Raw genomic sequence first — 20,446 nt, 5'->3', positions numbered from 1 at the left:
AGTAACTGACCTTTCATTGAAAAGAGGAGGAGTCAAAGATCCTCAAAGGGTTGGGACCTCCTGCTGTCAGTCCCTAGGGAACATCCTGTTGTCACCACACCTCTGAATGAGTCGTCTGAGCTCGCTGTGAGCAAAACCCACAGGGGAAACTCTTAAGCCTCTTCGAAGTAAATTATTCTTGTGAATGTGACACACGATCTCTCCAGTTTCCATGTTGAGATTTTACGTATTTATCAGTTTTATGTGCTTGGCAAGAGCAGGTAGGTCATTTACTAATTGCTTTTCTTAACTGCTTAAAAAAAGTTGTGTTGTCATTTTGCATCTCATCATTCCACTTCCTTCAGTGAACGTTTTTAAGTTCCATAGAGTTGTTTTTAAGGAAAACGATGTGGAAAGCCAGTATTATTTCCTTTCCTTAAAAAAAAGAGATATAGGTTAAATAAACTTTCTAATCCTAAAAAAAAAAAAAAAAAAAAAAATTCTCAATAACAAAAGAAGCTATTACTTCTTTGAATTAATTTCTTTTTATGTACAACAATCGGATATGTTGAAAAATCTAGAAGTCTTATTTTTTTCTTGGCCTAATTATCTGTGCCTTTCTACCTCTGTGAAATGAGATGATTTATTATCTGGAAATATAAAAATTTATCTTAATGATATATTTAATATATTGAGGGTTGGTTTTTATATTTTCATGCATTGAGAGTTTATTTAAACTATTCTTAGAGAAAATATAATTTTATATAGATAAACTCCTTGGAATGGTTCCTAGCATACTTATAACTCAAGAATTATTAATCATAATGAAGAAATCAAAATTAAAACCTTAATGTACCTGATAATGTAACAAAAATAAAGTGAAATGCTTAAAAAAATAAAAGTCAACACTTTGCAACCTTTTTAGGAATTCAGTTTTGTTTCACATAGCTGTGATAATGAAGGCTGGTATAATTTTTTTGAAGGGCAAAGGGTAAATAGGTTACATATTAAGACCTGGAAAATTGTCCACGCGCTTTAAGCTAGTAAAACCACTGCTGGGAACTTAGAATAAATTAATAACTTTTAAAAGAAAAAAGCCTCCTATTCAGATAAGTCTAATTGTATTACTTGTAATAACTTGAAACTAGATATAACCGAAATGTTTCTACATACAGGAATGGATGAAAGATGGTATGTCAACCGTCGTAATTTTTTTTAAGTAGCCTTTAAATTAATTCTGACGCTATGAAGAAATAAGCTAACATTTTTAAAGTAACGCAAAGTAGAAAAAGCAGAACTTAAATTTGCTGGTAAACTATAATTACAACTATGTTAAAATCATGCGTTCTTAGATGAAGTTTAGAAGGGAAATAGAAAAACAGTATTAGGATTTCTGGCCTATAAATAAAGTTTTCTTTATATAAAAAGAAAAATTCAGCTGACGTTTCTGCAGAAATTGCCAAGCTGATCCCACTATTTCTACAAAAAGTGCAAAGAACACAGAATAGTCAAACCAATCTTTAAAAAGAAAAGCAGTTTTGGAAGACTTACACTTTCCAATTTCAAAACTTATTACAAATCTGTAATACTCAAGATACTGCAGTGGTATATAAAAATGGACCTATAGATGAAAAGAATGGAATGAGAGCCCAGAAAGTAATCATCAAATGTATGATCAGTTGATTTTCAACAAAGGTGCCAAGATGATTCTATGATGAAAAAATAGTCTCTTTAATGGTGTTGGGACAACTGTATATTTATGTGTAAGAGAATAAATTTAGACCCTTTCCTTTATACCACACACAAAAACTAACACAAAATGAATCATTAACCCAAACATATGAGCTAAAATGATAAACTCTTAGAAGAACACATCTAAGTAAGATTTTCTGACATTTTCTTAGGCAAAACTTCTTATAGATGACACTAAAGCACAAGCAGCAAGATAAAAAGATTAAATTGGATTTCATCAAAGTTTAAAGGTTTGTTCTACAAACAAGGAACGGTGGCATACACCTGCAGTTCCAGCTACTCAGAGGGCTGAGGTGAGAGAATCTCTTGAGGCCAGGAGTTCAAGGATACTGGAAGCTATACTGCATTTTAGCCTGGGTAACAAAGTGAGACCCTCTCTCACTTTAAAAAAAAAAAAAAAAAGGCCAATTGGGAGAGGGATAGGGGCAGGAGCACCCACACCTGGTCTCCTCCATGACCCACAGTGGGGTTGCACTGTCAGTGGGACCTGGTGAGCATGAAAGCCCCTGGGTCTCTGCAGCTCCGCAGAGGACCACAAGGAGCTGTTCAGCCACTTGCAGAGACAAGCAGAGAGTGCTTCTAGGAGTGCAGAGAGCCTTGGAGAAGTGGAAAGCTCAAGATTGCTATCTGTGTGACTTGGGTAATTTACACAGGATCACATCTACAGAGGAGGCTCACTTTGGCTTATCAATGCTTTTACCTCCCTAACCCTCCAGAACAGAGTTGGTGCTTACATCTTTTCACAGATTGCTATGTCAACTGAAACGAGAAGCCAGAATTGCTCTAAAAATTGGAAATTTCTTTAATATTTGACAAATACACAGTATTTCAATACAAGTTATGTTTTTATGTAGCTATGACTAGACAAAGCATTTTATTTTACAACGTTGCCCACATTTCTTATATAAAATTCTAGAAAAAAAATGACAAGCTGAATTTATAGAATTGAGGGACCCAATGACAAAATAATGCAATTTTTTACTTCTGATGTGCTGCATTGGAAATTCTGTGTGTCACTGATGATCAGAACCTTAAATATAATGAAATGTAATTTAAACTGATAAATCCATTTGTTAGTCCAGATCCTCTCTCTTCTGAGAGGCAGAGGCCAAGATGGGATTTGCCTGGGGAAATTTCATTAGGGGAAACACCTAGGAGAAGTATTCAGCCTGAAGAGTTCTGACCCCACATGCCAGAGAGAGGGACAGGAAGTTAGGCAGTAGCACCCTACACTTCCCTGTAGTCTAGGGAACATCTGAAGAGCCCTAGGGAGGCCTCTAGTAAAAGGGAGGCATCAGGGAACTCCCATGGCCCCCAGGAAGGGAACTGCCTTAGCACCCCCATCAGGCTTAGTCACCATAGGAAGCATGGTCTTGGCACAAACAGAGAAGAAAGACTTCGGAGCACAGCCCGAGACCCTTGGGTAAGTAGTGAGCGCCCTGCCTTTGGAGACCTGAGAGGCAGGAGGTGGTCATGGCCACCACAGTCCAAGGCAGATTCTGCTTGAGAAAAAATGTGGTTTTTTTCCTTGACAATATTAGGGACATAATTTTGGAGCATCAGTAGTGGCACACGGACAAAAAGAAACCATCTTTCAAATAAAATCTAAAGATGGAAAGAGATGCTCACAAGATTCAAAGATGTGAAAGGTGGAATCATCGATGGATGTGAAACCCAAGGCCTCTTCAGTTGCCATTCAGGCATCCAAATCTTGAAAACATCATAAAGTCAGAAGTGACCTTCTGGCCAAGATTCTCCACCTAAGCAAGGACAAGCCAAGGTTTCAGGGAAGGAAAGAAACAAGAGACTTTGAAATCAGCAGGAGAGAAGATAGTCTCCAAAAATAAAGGTGATAAGCAAAAATCAAATAAGGAAGATGGATCATAGGGTGCAACTATAGAAGAAGAAGAAAAGTTATTATTCACTTGAGGCCATCGGGACCAAGGAGGAATGGAGGGATGACAGAGACCAGCAGAGTATTTCAGCAAGATCTCAATATGAGACTACAATCACTGGCTCAGAGAATTCTTGGTGTACTGGGAGAAGGTGGCAGAGAGGACAGGCAACTGAGCAGGGCAGAAAGTAAGGCAGCTTTCTTCAGAAAGGATCTAACGCTTCACTAAAGTGCCTCTGTGTGTGTGTATTTGTGTGTGTAAGAGGGAGAGAGAGTGGTGAGTTGATTGGCTTCTAGGTCGGTGTCCTGTCTGGAGAGTCAGTGACAGACATGAGGATTTCCCACCATGCTCCCTTTTCCATCCATGCTCCCAGACACCTCCAAGTGTTTCTTCCTCACTGTAGGAGTCCCTCCCTTGGACCCAATGGTCTTGTCACCCTGGATTGCAAAATGGAGACCACACCTCTATGCACCATTGTCCCACCAGCCTTCTCTTCTCTTCATCTTCTTCCTGAGATTCTCCTTCAGTGCTCCTGTCTGGTAAAATTGCAGTTTTCCTTCAAGACCCAGCTCAATGTCACTTCCTATAGAGCCTTCCTCACCTTCTTGAAACAGAATTAACCACTCCCAATTCCAACCTATCAAAAGTTCTAACCATGGAAAACTTATCAAATTGTACAGAAAGCCATTAGTTGTACACTTGTCTTTGCCCTCGGTTGATACATGGGCTCTGTGAGGATACAGAGCAGCTCACATCCATCTTTTTCTCCTGGTGGAGCAGATTCTTCCTAATGAAGACTCAGCAAATGCAGTGGAAAGGGGAATGATGTGTGCTGTCTGACAGCAGCAGATGCTGAGCAAAGGCTGTGTTTAGGTTGCTGAGTTTCACCTGTTTCCACGCCAGCACCACCATCCATGACCCCAGTGGCCAATCAGTCATCTTCTGTCCTGTTAGCTGCATGGATGATCCCAAGATCATCATCTGCCCAGTCTTTGTGGTGTTCTCGTAGTTACCATTAGGAGCTGATCAGGTGCCATGAGAAGGAGGATGCAGAGTGACTAATATACAAGGAAGCAGCTCCCACGAAAAAGCAGCTTTCATCCAGGGACCTCAAGAGCTTTGCAAAATTTGGTTCATTAATCCACACCACACTCAAAAAGAAAATTGAGAAACCCTGTAATCCCACTTTGAGGTGCTGAAGAGTAGCAGAACATGCCACCCTTGTCAGAGGTAAACAAAGCTGGACATTAGTTTACATAATGAAAACAGACGTTATTCAGTAGCTACTGACAGCAGAGTAGAGGGCTGAGCTCTGATTTGTGCAGAGGTGATTTGGGTGTTTTAAAGAGAGAATGAGAGATAGCTGAGCATGGGGGCTCAGTAGAGTCAGCGAATTGAAATAATACAAAGGCGAGGTCAGTGCGAATGCATGAGGCCTGCTGTGCTGCCAGCGGGCGGTTCTTTACCTTAGTATTCCATCCCCCTCAGAGACTGGGCCCTATCCTTCCTGACAATTATGTTTCATAGGAATGGCTCTCGGACCCTTGAGAGAGATGCTTCAGAGTCACAGAAGATGCGTAGTTCCACTTGTAAGCCCTTTTGAGCAAATGCTCTAAGAAAGAGAGGTCAAGGCCTGTCATGAGGTGTGTGTGGCTAGAACAAATCTCCTGGAAGCACTGAGCTTTCTCAGGAAGGTCCGTTAGAGGGATAGGGTCTTCCTAGGGACGTGGCCTTTTGGAACTAGAAGCCAAGGTTCCAAAGGTTCCTTTTGGAACTAGAAGCCAAGGTTCCATTGAGCTGGAACTGAAAGCTAGAGGTTGGTCAATTCCCTTAGTGCAGGTGTTTGGACAGGGTTTCATGTGTCAAGAGTTCTGCAGTTCTCACCCCAAAATACCCCACTTTAGCAAAGGATTATTTGGAGCTGAAGGCAATTGAAAAGTTGAAAAGAAGCAGACATGAGAAAAACTCCCTCCCTATAAGCAGGACATACATTTATAAAAGTGTCCCTCCTCCCTTCTCTGCCAGAAAGGACCCAGGTTGATCACCAAAAACAATTTCAGACTCTTGTTGGCCCAGGGACAGCAGTGGGGGCACAACAAACTTCTCTGATGCCATAGGTTGGCCTTTCCATGACCTGCCACTTCTCTAGCTGTATAATGTTTTCTGTTGAAGATGATGGACTTCTAAGCCAGCACTTTAAGGATTTCTCATTTTCTCTAGGTGTTTCCTGTGTATATATAAAAGATGATGATAGATAGATAGATAGATAGATAGATAGATAGATAGATAGATAGATAATTGACAGATAGATGATAGATAGATAGATAGATAGATGATAGATAGATAGATAGATAGATAATTGATAGATAGATGATAGATAGATAGATAGATAGATAGATAGATAGATAGATAATTGATAGATAGATAGATGTTAATAAACTTCTGTTTGTTTTTCTCTTGCTAATTTGTCTTTTATTACAGGACCCTGGCTAAGAACTCGGAATAGTTGAGGAAAATCATTTTCCACCCCTGCAGTGCACAGACTTGTCAAGTCCACACTAATGAGCACTAATCTGGCTCCTCCAACCAATGAACGCTGTGCTTGGCTCTGTCTGGGAACACACTGAGAACTCTGGCCTCTTTGGCTGCCACAGGATGCATCCCCAGAAATGCCTGATAGGGTGACTCATGTCTCCCTACCTGAAGCCTTATTGGCTCCTGCAATTCTAGAGAAACTCCTGGGGAAAAGCTACACTGCCTGTTCTTGCTGGATTTAGCCCAGGAGCCTTCTGATGGGGGCAGCACAGTCAGGGAAATCAGGAGCCCTGGACAGTAAGAGGAGGAGATCAGGAAGGGATGGCAAGACCCCCAGCCTGACCCCAGTTCCCAGTGCCCTCTAGCAGCAGAAATAGGAAAAGGAGATTGAGGACAGGCAGTTACTGCAACCTCCCATGCTGAGCATACGACCAGATTCAGCCCAGTGGCCCAGCACCTGCAGATGCAGGACAGCCCTGCCGTGTACTAACCCTGCACCTCCCAGGCCCACTGCTCTCCCACTGTGACCCCACGTGGAGGCTGGTCTATCCAAAGACCGGGCCATTGGCCAGAAGCCCAGTCCTCCATGGCCTCTGTCAGTCAGGACAGAGCTGGAGCCCAGGCAGACATGAGGACAGGGGAGGATGGCCCTCCTCAGCCAGGGAAGTTCCTTCCAGCTGGACCTGGGGCCTCTCTCACAGAGAACCAACGTGATCTTGCTTCCCCCACTTTCCTATCTCACAGGCGCTACCTACCTGCCAGAAACTACCTGCATTCTTAAGGCTTTGCCAGGTCTGCTTTCATTGGATCAAAATGGCACAATCAGCACAACACCCATGGCATCGTAGGCAACAAACAATAAGAAAATGTTTTTTACCCTCTTCCTGGGCAGGGGTTTCCTGGAATAGTAAAGCTCTCCAAGGTGTCAGGGGCCAGCAGCCAGGGGAACTGTGTGGCAGACCCCCTGTGCCACAGAAATCCAGGAATTTCCAGAAAACGTAGGGTGATAGAAATCCAGGTGGGAGATCTGCTCCTTGCACCAAGATTTTCCTCAGAGGCTCCTTCTCTGGCAGCCTGAGCAGGGCAGAGCCTGTTGAATATTAGAATTTCTGCTAGGCTGAGAAAATAACAGCAAAAGAAGAAGCAGTCTTGGGTGTGAGTTGGAGATAAAAACCGGATGCGGCCAGAAAAGTGGATGGAGCCTGGAGACCAATTAGTGCCCCACCCTGGCAAGTCAGAGCAGCTCCAGCAAGGGACCCAGGCATAGAGGTGGGCCAGTTGTATCCCACACAAGCTGCAAATGAATTTACTTTTGTATTTCATGTACCCAGTGGATGAGGTGGCATGTATCTCCAGCTTCCTTGAGGTGAGCTCAGTTTAGGGAGTTTCTTTCCTACTGAACTGTGTCAGGAATAAATATCGCCAACGCCTGATGCTGCCCACCACATCTCTTTTGCTGCTGCTGAGGCTGGAAGCTACCTGGGAGGCACAGCTGTCGAGGCTGAAGACCCAAGGAGGCTGCCCTTACACCCCTCCCTCCTTGTTTTCTGAACCAGGGGGCCCGTTTGAGCCCCTTCACCCCAAAGTGTCTGTTTTCTGTGCCTTCTATGAGCTTTGTGTCTTCATGGAAATTGCATTCTAGTAAGAGATAAAAATTTCAAATGGGTAGATACGTAAATTACATGGTATGTGTGTTGGGCAGAATAATTCTGTCTCCAACCCCCAGGATGCCAGATGCAGTCCCTGGAACCTGTGTTGGGTGGGCATTGAAGGTTGCTGATGGAGTTGAGGTTGCCAGTCAGCTGCCTGGGGAGAACCGGCCAGGGAGGGATAGCAGAGAAGGCACTATGAGGACTCAGCCTGGTGAAGCTGCCTTAGAAAATGAGAAAATGGGGCTCTGAGCCATGGATGTGGGTAGCTGGAGCAGCTGGAAAAGACAAGGAAGAGACAGGTTTTCCCCGAGAGCCTCCCAAAGGAACACAACCCTGTCATCACAGTGATGTTAACCCCATGAGACTATTTGGACTTCTGAGTTCCAGAGTGATAAAAAGAATCAATGTGGGTTTTGCTTTGTTTTGTTCTGTTTTTGAGACAGAGTCTTGCTCTGTAGCTTAGGCTGGAGTACAGCGGTAGGAGGCCATAAGAGAGTAAGAGATCATATTTGAGGGTTTTTTGTTTTTTTTTTCAGATGGAATCTCACCCAGCGGCCCAGCTGGAGTGCAGCATCATGATCTCAGCTCACAGCAACCTCCCGCTCCCAGGTTCAAGCGATTTTCCTACAGCCTCCCGAGTAGCTGGGACTACAGGCACGTGCCACCACACCCAGTTAACTTTTTGTGTTTTAGTAGAGGTTTCAGTGTTAGCCAGGATGGTCTCGATCCCCTGACCTCATGATCTGCCTGCCTCTGCCTCCCAAAGTGCTAGGATTACAGACATGAACCATTGTACCCAGTCTGTGTTATTTTAAGCCACTAAATTTGTGGTAATTTCTTACAATAGCAATTAAAAGCTAACGCTATCTGTTTTAAAGTGGTCATTGCTTTAGGAAGAAAAAGTTCAGGTTAAGAAGGTTCAGGATTGCCTTTTCCCAGGCCATAATAAATCTGATTCTCGATGTGGAGGCCAACAGCCAGGCCATCATGATGTTCCAGGATAGTGCTGTGGCCAGGGCTGACTTCCAGGAGCTTGTTGCTAAATTTCAGGCCAAGGTCCAGTAAAATGCTCAGAGAGAGGGAGCTGTGAAAGGAGCTGGAGGACTGACTGCCTAACGCTGTGCCCTGTACCACCCCCTCTCTGAGGTCCAGACCAGTGTAGACACCAAAGTGAAGAGGCCAAGCAAGCCCCAGGAGGCCCCAGGGACCAATGGCAGCCTCATGGTGGCAGCGGCGGGGGCTGGAGCAAGGCCTGAACTGGAGAGTCTGCAGACAAGACTGGGTCAACTGCAGAGAAACCTCTGGGTGCTGCATGTGGCCTCAGCCTGCAGGGAGGAGGAATTGCAAAACACTCCTCAGAGATATGAGGACTACCCTGACCTGGCACGTGGATGAGATGAAGGAGCTGTACTTCACATTGGACGAGACCTTCTATCAGATCAGCAAAGTGGAGCCGGAGATGGAAGTGAACCACAGGGTGCTCCATGAGCTGTGCATGGTCCTGATGAAGTCTGTGATCATGGAGGCAAACAAGGTGACAGTGAAGCAGCAGCTCCTGGAGCTCAGCCTCACCCTGCAGCACCTGCAGGTGACCACACTGACCTCATCGAGTATGTCAAGGAGTGCAACTGCCAGAAGCTCTACTTTGACTTGGAGGTCTTCCCAGAATGTCACAGGGACACCACGCACCCTGGAGGAGACCCAGGGGAGCCTGGAACCTGGTGCCAGCTGTGCAGCTCCTTGGCTGCCCTGCTGGAGGCCTGCTGGCCTCCCTCTCTGGGGAGGAGGTGATGAAGGAGAGGTTGGAGGAGGCGCAAGACCAGCTGCTCCTGCCTGCGAGCAGATCTGCCTGGCCCTGCGGGAGCAGGTGCTCTACTATGATATGCTGGCCACCCGGGTGGCAGCCTTGGAGCAGGCCATAGGCGTTTGATGACATGGAGCCCCCATGGCAGGCAGAGCACCTGGAGCCAGTAACCACTCAAGCCCAGAAGAGGCCATGTGAAGCTCTGGCCAAGCTGGCTCAGGAGCTCCAGTTCCTGAGATCTGCCTTGGGCACTGCTGCAAGGCTGCCCAGCCACCCACTTCAAGCCCTCCCTCGCCTTCCTTGGGGCCTCCACAGTCCACCACCAAGTGCAGCTTGACAGCACCAGCTTGGAACTTCCAAGGGCTGGTGGCAGCAACACCAACCTAAATCTGGGAAAGCTGCTAGCCATGCCCAGCGAGAAAGGGAAGCAGCAGCAGAAAGGCCCAGAAGTTCCCTGGAAGAGAGACTGGAAGGAAGCCGAGCCTTTGGCAGACACACACATAAAAGGGTCGGTGCCAGGTGCCTTGAACACTGAGCTCTGGCAGACTCCCCTGTGTCCTTCTATGCCAGCTTTTCAGAAGGGACAGGTGCCCTGCAGACATTGCAGTTGAACACTACCTACATCAACACTGGCAGCAGCTACTTCCCTGAACATGGCTACTACAAAGCCAGAGTTCGGTGTCTCATTTGCTGTGAGCATTGACTTTGGCCCAGGGCCAAGCACCGGGTACCTGGTGTTTGGAGTGCACCACCGGAGACCCTAGTCGGTTCCACTGGGCAGGGGGCTGGAAGCACAGCAACCACCTTTGCTGTGGCTGAGCTGTGGAAGGGTGAGAGAGCATGGTTGGTGCCAACCCAAGGATTGGTAACAAACAGAAACCAGCCAGATCTGCATTCGGGGACGTCCTGATGTTCAAGACCTGAACCCTGGGCCCCGCTCTGATCAGACATCATGGACTCACCCACTTTCCTTGGTCTAGGGCTCTGGCCAAGGATGGTCTGCAGATCATCCAGTTGGTCTCTCTCTCCGCTGGAAAGCTTCTGTGAGACAGTGTGGTGTATGTGGTCTCCCTCTAGCCACACTGAATTTGGCCATTTCTCAATGATGTAGAGGACTGGAATGCTTCTCTGGGTGAGATCTTTTTCTGAGCTTGGTAAGCCTGGACTCCAGCCGTTTGCCATCCATGTATTCTATAGTTGCTTTGGTGGTGTGTGCCTCCTGTGAATGGAAGCTTCTGTACCACACTTTAACCCTTTCTCCTGCTTCCTCTTCTCCTTAATTGTTAGCTTCAAAGTCATTCTTTCCCAGAAGGAGTGTTTAAGATGCAGGTTATTTGGCCAGTATTGGAAAGCAGTCTCCAAGCATTAGAGAACGGTGGAATAAAGCCAACCTGTTTGGTCTCTGTCAGTCAGAAATGGAGAAGACAGCCTGGTTGAGTCAACCAAGGGAAAGAAAATTAGTATCTTTCATTTCAGTTATTCCTTGTATTTATCTGCAATTTTAATTTCACATCTCTCTCTCCTTGCCACACACAGAGTAAAGGCCTAAACATGCCAAATGTGAGCTAAAATGTGTATGGCCTTCACCATTTGTACTTCCTCCAGTATCTCTGGGCCATCTGAATTCTTAGCATCTCTAACCAGGAGGCAGCCAGGGAAGGAGTGAAGGAGGACTATAAAAATACTCCTGAGTAATGATCAATCTTGGGGTAAAGTGATCCCTATAGATAGAGAGATAGATATAGATATATATATGGTTAAGATGGAACAGTTTATGTTACATCAATTATATCAGAATTTAAAATTAAACAAAGAAAATAATAAACAGATTCTAAAGTGAGAGGATGGTGGTAGCAGGTGTGGAAGGGTGTGTCACTTAGGAACGGGGCGGGAATGAACTGGGTAGACCTCTGAGGGAAGAACAGTCCAGGCTCACGGGAGGGTAATGCAAAGCCCTGAGGCAGAAGAACAACTCCAGTCCCTGAGAACCAACAAAGAGGCCAGGGGTAGGAAATGAACGAGCAAGGACAGAGTCAAAGACAGCTGTGCAGGGCTCCCTAGGCCTCAGTGGTGGCTTTGGTTTTACTAAGAGAAAAGGGGAGTCTTTGGAAGGTGACATGGTTTGGCTGTGTCCCCACTCAAATCTCATCTTGAATTGTAGCTCCCATGATTCTCACATGTTGTGAGAGGAAGCCAGTTGGAGATAATTGAATCATGTGGGCAGTTTTCCTCATACTGTTTTCCTGGTAGTGAATAAGTCTCATGAGATCTGATGGCTGTATAAGGGGAAACCCCCGTCACTTGATTTTCATTCTGTCTTGCCTGCTGCCATGTAGGATGTGTCTTTCATCTTCCATGATGATTGTGAGGCCTCCCCAGTCATGTAGAACTGTGAGTCCATACAACCTCGTTTTCTTTATCAAGTATCCAGTCTCGAGTATGTCTTGATCAGCAGTGAGAAAACTAATACAGTAAATTGGTACTGGGACTGGGGTGCTGCTGTAAAGATACCCGAAAATGTGGAATTAACTTTGGAACTGGGTAAGAGGCAGAGGCTGGAACAGTTTGGAGGGCTTAGAAGAAGACAGAAAAAGTGGGAAAGTTTGGAACTCCCTGGACACTTGTAGATTTGCTGGTGGAGAGTGCATGTGATTGCATGTGAGTGTTTAAATGAGTCTGAATGTGATGCCCTTGTGGGGGGCTCCTCCTGGGGGCACCTGTGCTCTCCCATCCTCCTCTCCCTTCTCCCTCCTGACTCCTCTTCCTCACTGCACTTGCTTCTGCTCCCCCCACTGTGGATTTCTTACCAGCCTCAAATCTGTGGCCATCACTGCTTCCACCTTTCTCCTTAGCGTTCCCTCCTGCTAGGAGCACTTTTCATTTTCTTTCCTCTTTCTTGGTGTATATCTGGAAATCAATCAAAACCAACTCCAATGCCAGCCCTGACACCCTTCCCTCCCCCGCCCTGGGGCATCACCTCCTCTTCCAACACAGCAGGAGAGTAGGCTGTGCTGTCACCTTGCTTCCCTCAGCAGATATGTGAACTCCCTGAGAACAGGGATGCCCTCTCTCCCTTCCTAAGCCAGGACCTGTCATAGTGCCTGCCCAACAGCAGAGGGGGACACAATCTCTGCCTGGCAGGATGACCTGAGGAGGGGTGTCCTAAGATTTGGGGCCTGGACAAGGGCTGGCAAAACAGCCTTTGGAAGACCTGGGAGGACTCCGCAATAGAGGCAAGGGACAGGCAGTTCCCATGTCAGGAGGATTCAGAAACTACAGGGCCTGGTGGGGTGAAGAGCACAAGGTTCCTACTTCATCCTCACGGGAGGAACCTTTTCACCCGTTCAGTGTGGAGACATCACCATCCCGCTCAGATCCTTGGGGTTCTGACTGTGGTCCACGGGTAGGACCCCCCTCTCCATCCTCCTACTCCTGTGGCTGCTGCAGGAGGACGCTGGGATGCACTAGCTCCTGAGTGTCCAGGGTCTGACAGGGGCTTCCCGGTGTCGCCTCCCCGACCCCACCGCTTGCAGTCCAGGGCTGTTTCTCCTCTGGACTGGGGGCACTGAATATGGACGCCATGAGGCGGAGAACACCTTGAAATTGGTGGAAAAGAAGGAGCAGACAGGGCAGGAGAAAGGGATCGGAAGGAAGCAGGTAGGGCCTGAGAACAGGGAGAACCTTCCCCATGAAAATGGGGAGAGGGTGACCCACACACAGCCCCCACATGCCACCGACTCTCTGTCTCCAGCTCTCTGCCCTGTAAGTAACGCAGGCCACAGCCCCTCCACCCTCACTGTTTGGGGTCGGCCATCCCAGGGGCGTGAGGTATCCCCTGAGGGTGCTACTGGCACTTCCCTGAGGGCTGTGGACACTGAGCACCTTCTCCTGGGCTCACTGCTGTTTGCATTCTTCTTCTGATGCCAGTGGGCAAGGGGAGGTCCCCAAACGCTGGTGGGACTGCGACCCCAGCTGGTGTTGGGCTCTTGACACTGCCTGGGGAAATGAATTCAAGGACTAGCAGGAAAATTGAGAAAGGATGGAGATTTGCTGTAAAAGGAAAAGTGCACACTCAAGTAAAGGGAGTGCAGGGGAGCTCCAGAGGGAGGCTGGTGCAAGGGCGTTTGGGGCTGCCACCTTTCTGGGTTTCTCCAACCAAGAGGTGAAATAGTCATGAAAATTTCTGGAAGAAGGTAGAGATTTCTCAAAACTGTGGTGCCCCCTATTTATACACCAAATATGGGTGTTCCCAGAATTTGCAAGGACTCTGGTGGGTGTGTATTTAGTATGTTAATGGGCCTATAATGAGGTCCTGGGGAAACCAAGGTCAAATCCAGGACCTTGTTGGGTCCTCTCATTCTTAGCCAGCTTGGTCCACACCCTGTCTTGTAGGGTCTTATCAGCCCGGAGGCTCTGCAGATATTTCAACAGATTCCTTTTGCTGCTCACCTGAAACAGCTGCCTAAAATTTTCTCTTCTTTTACTACCACCCTTTATTATACATGTCACACTTTGGAGAAATATCTATTCAAATTCTTTGCATATATTTGAATTGGGTTATTTTGCTGTCTAATGTTGAGTTGCAAGCATTCTTTATATATTCAGGATGCCAGTCTCTTTCCAGATATATGATTTGCAAATATTTTCTCCATTTTAAAAGTATTTTTACCTTCTAAATGGAGTCCTTTTTGAAATACAGATATTTTACATTTGCATGAAATGAAATTAAACTATTTATTGTTTGGACATTTGGCTATTTACATACAGTACTTAAGAAGCCTTTGCCAAATCCAGGTCACAAAAATTTTCTGCTCTATTATCTTCTGAGACTTTCACAGTCTCATGTGTTAGGTGGACATCTGCCATTCATCTAGAGCTAGTTTCTGTGTGTGCTGGAAGGAAGGGTCCACCTCATTCTTCTGCATGCGGCATCCAGCAGTCCCAGCACCATTCACTGTAGTGTAGGACGCACCTGCCCCACCTCCTGTCTCCCTCCTGCACTTGGCGTCAGAACTGCGTCCCACTGAATGGTTCTCCCGGGTTTTCCACCAATGAAATCCCTCATGTGAATCCCATGGAGGCACCTGCTCCTCAGAGGACCTGGACTAAGGAGTGGATTCACCAGAGGAAATTAGATTTCATGAGATGGAAGCTTCTGAGAATACTAACACTCAGCAAGCCCTCTAATTCATCAAAACTGAAAAATAGAATTATTTGGTCATTTGGGTCCCACAACTCTTCTGTAAATTTAGCTTATTGGGGTTTTTTGTTGTTGTTGTTTTCTGCTGTTGTTGCTGTTGCTGTTGTTTGTTGTTGTTTTCTTTGAGACAGGCTCTCACTCTGTCGCCCAGGCTGGAGTGCAGTGGCACCACACGGTTCATTGCAAACTTAAACTCCCAGGCTCAAGTGATCCTCCCACCTCAGCCTCCTGAGGAGCTGGGACTACAGGCACATGCTACTACACTTGGTCTATTTTAAAATTTTCTGTAGAGACAGGGTGTCATCTTGTTGCCAGGGCTCATCTCCAACTCCCAGCCTCAAGTGATTCTCCGGCATTGGCCCAAAAAGTTATTGCTTTTTAGTTTTTACCTTTCACGTGGTTGTATGAGATTATCCAGATATTAAAAATTCTGTATCAGTAATTTGGACAATGCCATACAATAAAATGTTTTCTTCAGACACAGTTTCCTAAAAATAGAAGTAGCTTTAAAATGTTGTGCATCTGTCAAATCTTGAAGAAGTTCCAAATATTTAGGGTGATTCTGACCTCTCATTTTGGTTGACACAATAATCCATAAAAACAAGTAAAGCGCCCCCTTTGATCCGGAGGGGTAAGGAGGTGAAAGCATTGCTAACCCAAAGTGACAGCCTCTTCTGTAGAGATGATCCTGCCAAAATATCTCATGCTCCACAAAAGAAGGTCCTGAACTCCCCGCTTCTCCAGAGCCCCATGCAGCCCGTGAAGCACTCTCTGACTGTCTCTGCAAGTGGCTGAACAGCTCCTCCTGGTCTCTGTGGGGTTGCGGAGGCTCCAGGTCTCCTAGGCTCAGGGGTTGGCATGCTCACCAGGTCCCACCAAGGATGCACCCCACCGTGGGTGGTGGAGGAGACCAGGTGTAGCTGCTCCTGCCGCTACCCCTATCCTGACCGGCCAATCTTAATGGAGGAAGGAGTAGAGATGGGTGAAGCCATGGAGGTGAATGCTGAAAAGAAGAAAAATGGAAGCCATTTGTCCAATCCCCCAAATGATGGGATCCCTTTCTGAGTTCTAGCAGCCCTGGAGTAGTCTGATGATTGGATTCCTCCCATGTGACTTAAACCCTGTCATATGGCAGCGACTGTGATATGTGCTAAGTTTACAGGTGGGTAACAGATGTGGTCCTCAAGGCTCTCAGAATCCAGGGGCAGAAAGAAACACCCATGTGGCTGCTCCTGCTGATGTGATGCCCTCGAGGTGGTTGGGGCTATCAGAGGGCAGAAGAAGTGGTGACCCATTCTGTCTGGGAAGTTGCATGGAGGCTTCTCGGGAGGTGGCATTTCAGACTGTTCTTCTAGGAATAGGAAGAATACAGCGTGGCCAGGTGGGAGGAGAAGACAGGGCACCAGGCAGAGGGACAAGAATGAGGAGGAGGCCTGGGGGTGCAAATATCAGAACTTTTGGAAGCTGTGAGAAGTCTGCAGTAATGAACCCTCATGTACTGGAGTAGACTATTTCCACAGGGAGGAGGGAATGTCAGGAGGGAAGATAGTGAAGGAGGGGTGGGCAGGAACCCCCCTGGAGTACCTGTCTCCATCCACAGCAAATCAACCATGAAATCAATTCACCATTCATATGTATACATACAGTATACACTACTACATACACAGACACTCACACACACACAGACATCCACACAGTTCACACACATATTTACACTACACAGGCAAACACACACATGCACACACAGACACAAACACACATATACACAAGTGCATGCACAAATACAGACACCGACACATACACAAGCACGTGTACACACAGACCTGCATAAACACATGGGAGAAACTGCATGTCATCTCGAGAGTTATCATGTCTCTCCCATTCTGCTCACTCACCTGTCACCTCAGGGACTGTCTCCCAGCTCATGAAGGATTTCTGAAGCCATCAAGCAGGATGTCCTGTGTGATCTGAAACTCTCAGACAGCTCCTCACTCTGACCTTCCTTCCTGGTCCCCTGGGTTCTGGGATGAAGCAGTGTCCTGTTGGTTTCTGCTACAGCACAAGAGAAACCTCTCCCTTGGTGTAGAACTGCTGGGCCACCAGAGCACACCCCTCTGCTCTTTGCCCTCAGGGCATCTTGATCTACAGGGTGGGAGGAACTGCCCCAACCCCCCAAATAAACTCTTTATAGATCCCTTATCCACCATGATGTCACAAGCTGTGTGCCAAGGAGCTCAGGGCACAAATTCACTGTGAGCAAACCCTTTGGGCTGATTGAAATATTTGGAAGTTTAGCGGTGCCATCTGCTGGACACCACAGGAAGTACTCTGAAGTATTTGATAGTTTAAATTAGGCTATGCACCATTGCCTTAGATGGCATGGTATTTTTACCATCTGTACTTTCAATAATTGCTATGATAAAAAAAAAAAAAGTGAGAACCCCTGAAAGCATAGGGCTGAGATAGGAAATGAGAGGGCGTGGCTGTATCCAATCTGCTTCCAAGGTTTGAGAAATTGTTCAGTGCCCAGTAGGTACACATGTCTATTAGTAAACACTTGTGCTTATTTAAGAATGACATGAACATACTACTTTTTCAATTACTGTGAAATATTTTCTTAAATGGTGATTAAATTGCTAGGTTATAAATATTTATTGTTTGGTTCTAGCTGCTTAATAAATACATTCTTGGGTGTTTCTTTTGTTTAACTGTTGTCTTCAAAATGTTACAAAGGCACCTTCTGGATTTTCCCTGGACCACTCCAGACCATTTTGCAGGCTCTGCCTCCTGTGGGAAAGCTCAACTCGGTGAAGCAGGACTGATGACATATTGTCACTTTTTTTTTTTTTTTTTGGAGACAGAGCTTGCTTTGTCAGCAGACTGAAATGCAGTGGTGCAATCTTGGCTCACTGCAACCTCCGCCTCACGGGTTCAGGCAATTCTCCTGCCTCAGCCTCCTAAGTAGTTGAGACTACAGGTGGGTGCTGCCACACCTAGCTAATTTTGTATTTTTAGTTGAGATGGGGTTTCACTATGTTGGCCAAGATGATGTTGATCTCTTTACCTCATTATCAACCTGCCTCAGCCTCCTAAAGTGCTGGGGCAGGTTGATAAAATCATGAACCACGGTGCCTGGCCTTACATGTCACCTTCTTGGGAGACCTTCCTGTTCAGGCTACTGAGGACCTAGGGACTCCCCTCCCACTCTTCCCGCCCCCCTCCCCACGACCTTGCTCCCTGCTCCCTGAATCATCTTTTACTTCGATGCAATGCACCTGCTCATTACATTCACCTGCTGTCCCCACTGGAGCAGGGATTTTGTCTGTTTTCCTCAGAGAAGCATCCACAGCACAGCTCACTGTTGGTGCTGAGGCTGTACGAGTGAATAAATGAGAGGCAGTGATGGGGGGGGTCCTCTTTCTTGTCCATTTGTTCACTACACTTTAGATGGTAACTTAGGTCATGGTAAGACCAATGTTTCCTGGGCACAGTAAATCAGGATATATTGTGAAGACAAGAAGTAGAAAGAAATGTTAGGTGGAAGAAAATGAATTTGCAAATAGGAGTTGGGAAGAGTGAGAAATAAACCAGTCAGAAAAGGGATAAGTTTGCCTTGACTGTGACTAACCTGGTGCAGAAATGCAGCTGTCCGCGATAGAGATCGGGCAGTACAAGGTTCTCCTGCAATGCCCAGACCACCCCCACCACCTGCCCTGCATCCTCCTCTCTTCCGAGGCTGAATGCAGCTCTTGTGCCTTCAGTGCCAAGGAAGCCACAGTCCCAGGCCAGAGCAAGGGCTGAGGTGGACAGTGGAAAAGGAGGGAGTGGTGCAGAAGGGATGCCTGGAAGCAATGACTTCCGGAGGATAAACAAAAAAATGTTACTTGAAAATGGGACAAAAAAGAAGGATATGAAAAACAAGGTGGAAATAATCTGAAATCCCATTATGCATGGTTTAATGTTAGGGTTTTACTGCAATCATATGTAATTTTTATAAAATTATCATAATATAACTTACAATTATTTTAAATGACTAGAGTTTACTATTTTAGGGCTAATGTAAACAGGATTAGAGTTCACAGTGCAGAGTTCTCTCTTGACTCTGTCAGCTAAACCAGCTTTTTATTTGGCCTCACGTCATTTTATTTATTTATTTTTACTTTAAGTTCTGGGATACATGCACAGAATGTGCAGGTTTGTTACCTAGGTGTACATGTGACATGGTGGTTTGCTGCAGGTTTTAAGCCCCACATGCATTAGGTATTTATCCTAATGCTCTCCCCATCTTGTCCCCCAATCCCCAACAGGCCCCAGTGTGTGATATTCCCCTCACTATGTCAATGTTTTCTCACTGTTCAATTCCCACTTAAGAGTGAGAACATTCAGTGTTTGGTTTTCTGTTCCTGTGTTAGTTTGCTGAGAATGATGGTTTTTCAGCTTCATCCATGTTCCTGCAAAGGACATGAACTCATTTTTTATGGCTGCATAGTAGTCCATGTGTATATATGCCACATTTTTTTAATCCAGTCTATCATTGATGGGTGTTCGGGTTGGTTCCAAGTCTTTGCTATTGTGAACAGTGCTGTAATGAACATACTGGTGCATGTGCTTTTATAGTAGAATGACTTAAAATTCTTTGGGTTTATACCCAGTAACGCGATTGCTGGGTCAAATGGTATTTCTGGTTCTAGATCCTTGGGGAATTGCCGCACTGTCTTCCACAATGGTTGAACTAATGTACACTCTCAACAGTGTAAAAGTGTTCCTATTTCTCCACATCATCGCCAGCATATTTATTCATTTTCAATTTCAACTTTTATTATAAATTAAAGAATATACATGTGGGTTTGTTACATGAGTCAAATTTGGGGTGTTGAAGCCTGGGGTCCCAATGATCCCAGACACTAAACATGGTACCCAGTGGGTGGTTCTTGAGCCCACATGCCCCTCCCCATGGCCCTGCCTAGTAATCTCCACTGTCTGTGGTTTCCATTTTTACATTCATGTGTATTTTTTTTCCTTTTTTAAAAAATATGTTTTATTGTGTCTTAGATTCTGGGGTACATGTGAAGAACATGCAGTATTCTTACATAGCTACATACATGGCAATGTGGTTTGCTGCCTTAATCTCCATCACCTCTATCTAGCATTTCTCCCCATATTATCCCTCCCCAACTCCCCACACCCTGCTGTCCCTCCCCTAGTTCCCCCCAACAGACCCCAGTGTGTGATGCTCCCCTCCCTGTGTCCATGTGTTCTCATTGTTCAACACCCACCTATGAGTAAGAACATGCGGTGTTTGATTTTCTGTTCTTGTGTCTGTTTGCTGAAAATGATGGTTTCCAGATTCATCCACATCCCTACAAAGGATATGAACTCATTGTTTTTTTATGGCTGCATAGTATTCCATGGTGTATATGTGCCACATTTTCCCTACGAAGTCTATCATCGCTGGACGTTTGGGTTGGTTCCAAGTCTTTGCTATTGTAAACAGTGCTGCAATGAACATTCGTGTGCATGTGTCCTTATAATAGAATGATTTATAATTCTTTGGATATATACCCAGTAATGGGATTGCTGGGTCACATGGAATTTCTATTTCTAGGTCCTTGAGGAATCTCCACACTGT

General features: G+C 45.9%; 1 long non-coding RNA gene across 1 annotated transcript; it reads left to right on the top strand.

Annotated features, from left to right (window-relative positions):
• The first annotated feature begins 6,062 nt into the window (after nucleotides 1-6,062).
• Nucleotides 6,063-15,314, top strand: LOC144582221 (uncharacterized). Its single transcript, XR_013534628.1, has 2 exons — nucleotides 6,063-7,527; nucleotides 8,350-15,314. It is a non-coding gene; the product is annotated as an uncharacterized LOC144582221 (long non-coding RNA).
• The last annotated feature ends 5,132 nt before the right edge of the window (nucleotides 15,315-20,446 follow it).

The sequence above is a fragment of the Callithrix jacchus genome, chromosome 4, assembly GCF_049354715.1.
Source record: "Callithrix jacchus isolate 240 chromosome 4, calJac240_pri, whole genome shotgun sequence".
Classification (NCBI taxonomy): Eukaryota; Metazoa; Chordata; class Mammalia; order Primates; family Cebidae; genus Callithrix; species Callithrix jacchus.
This window is presented reverse-complemented; position numbering and strand designations above follow the sequence as displayed.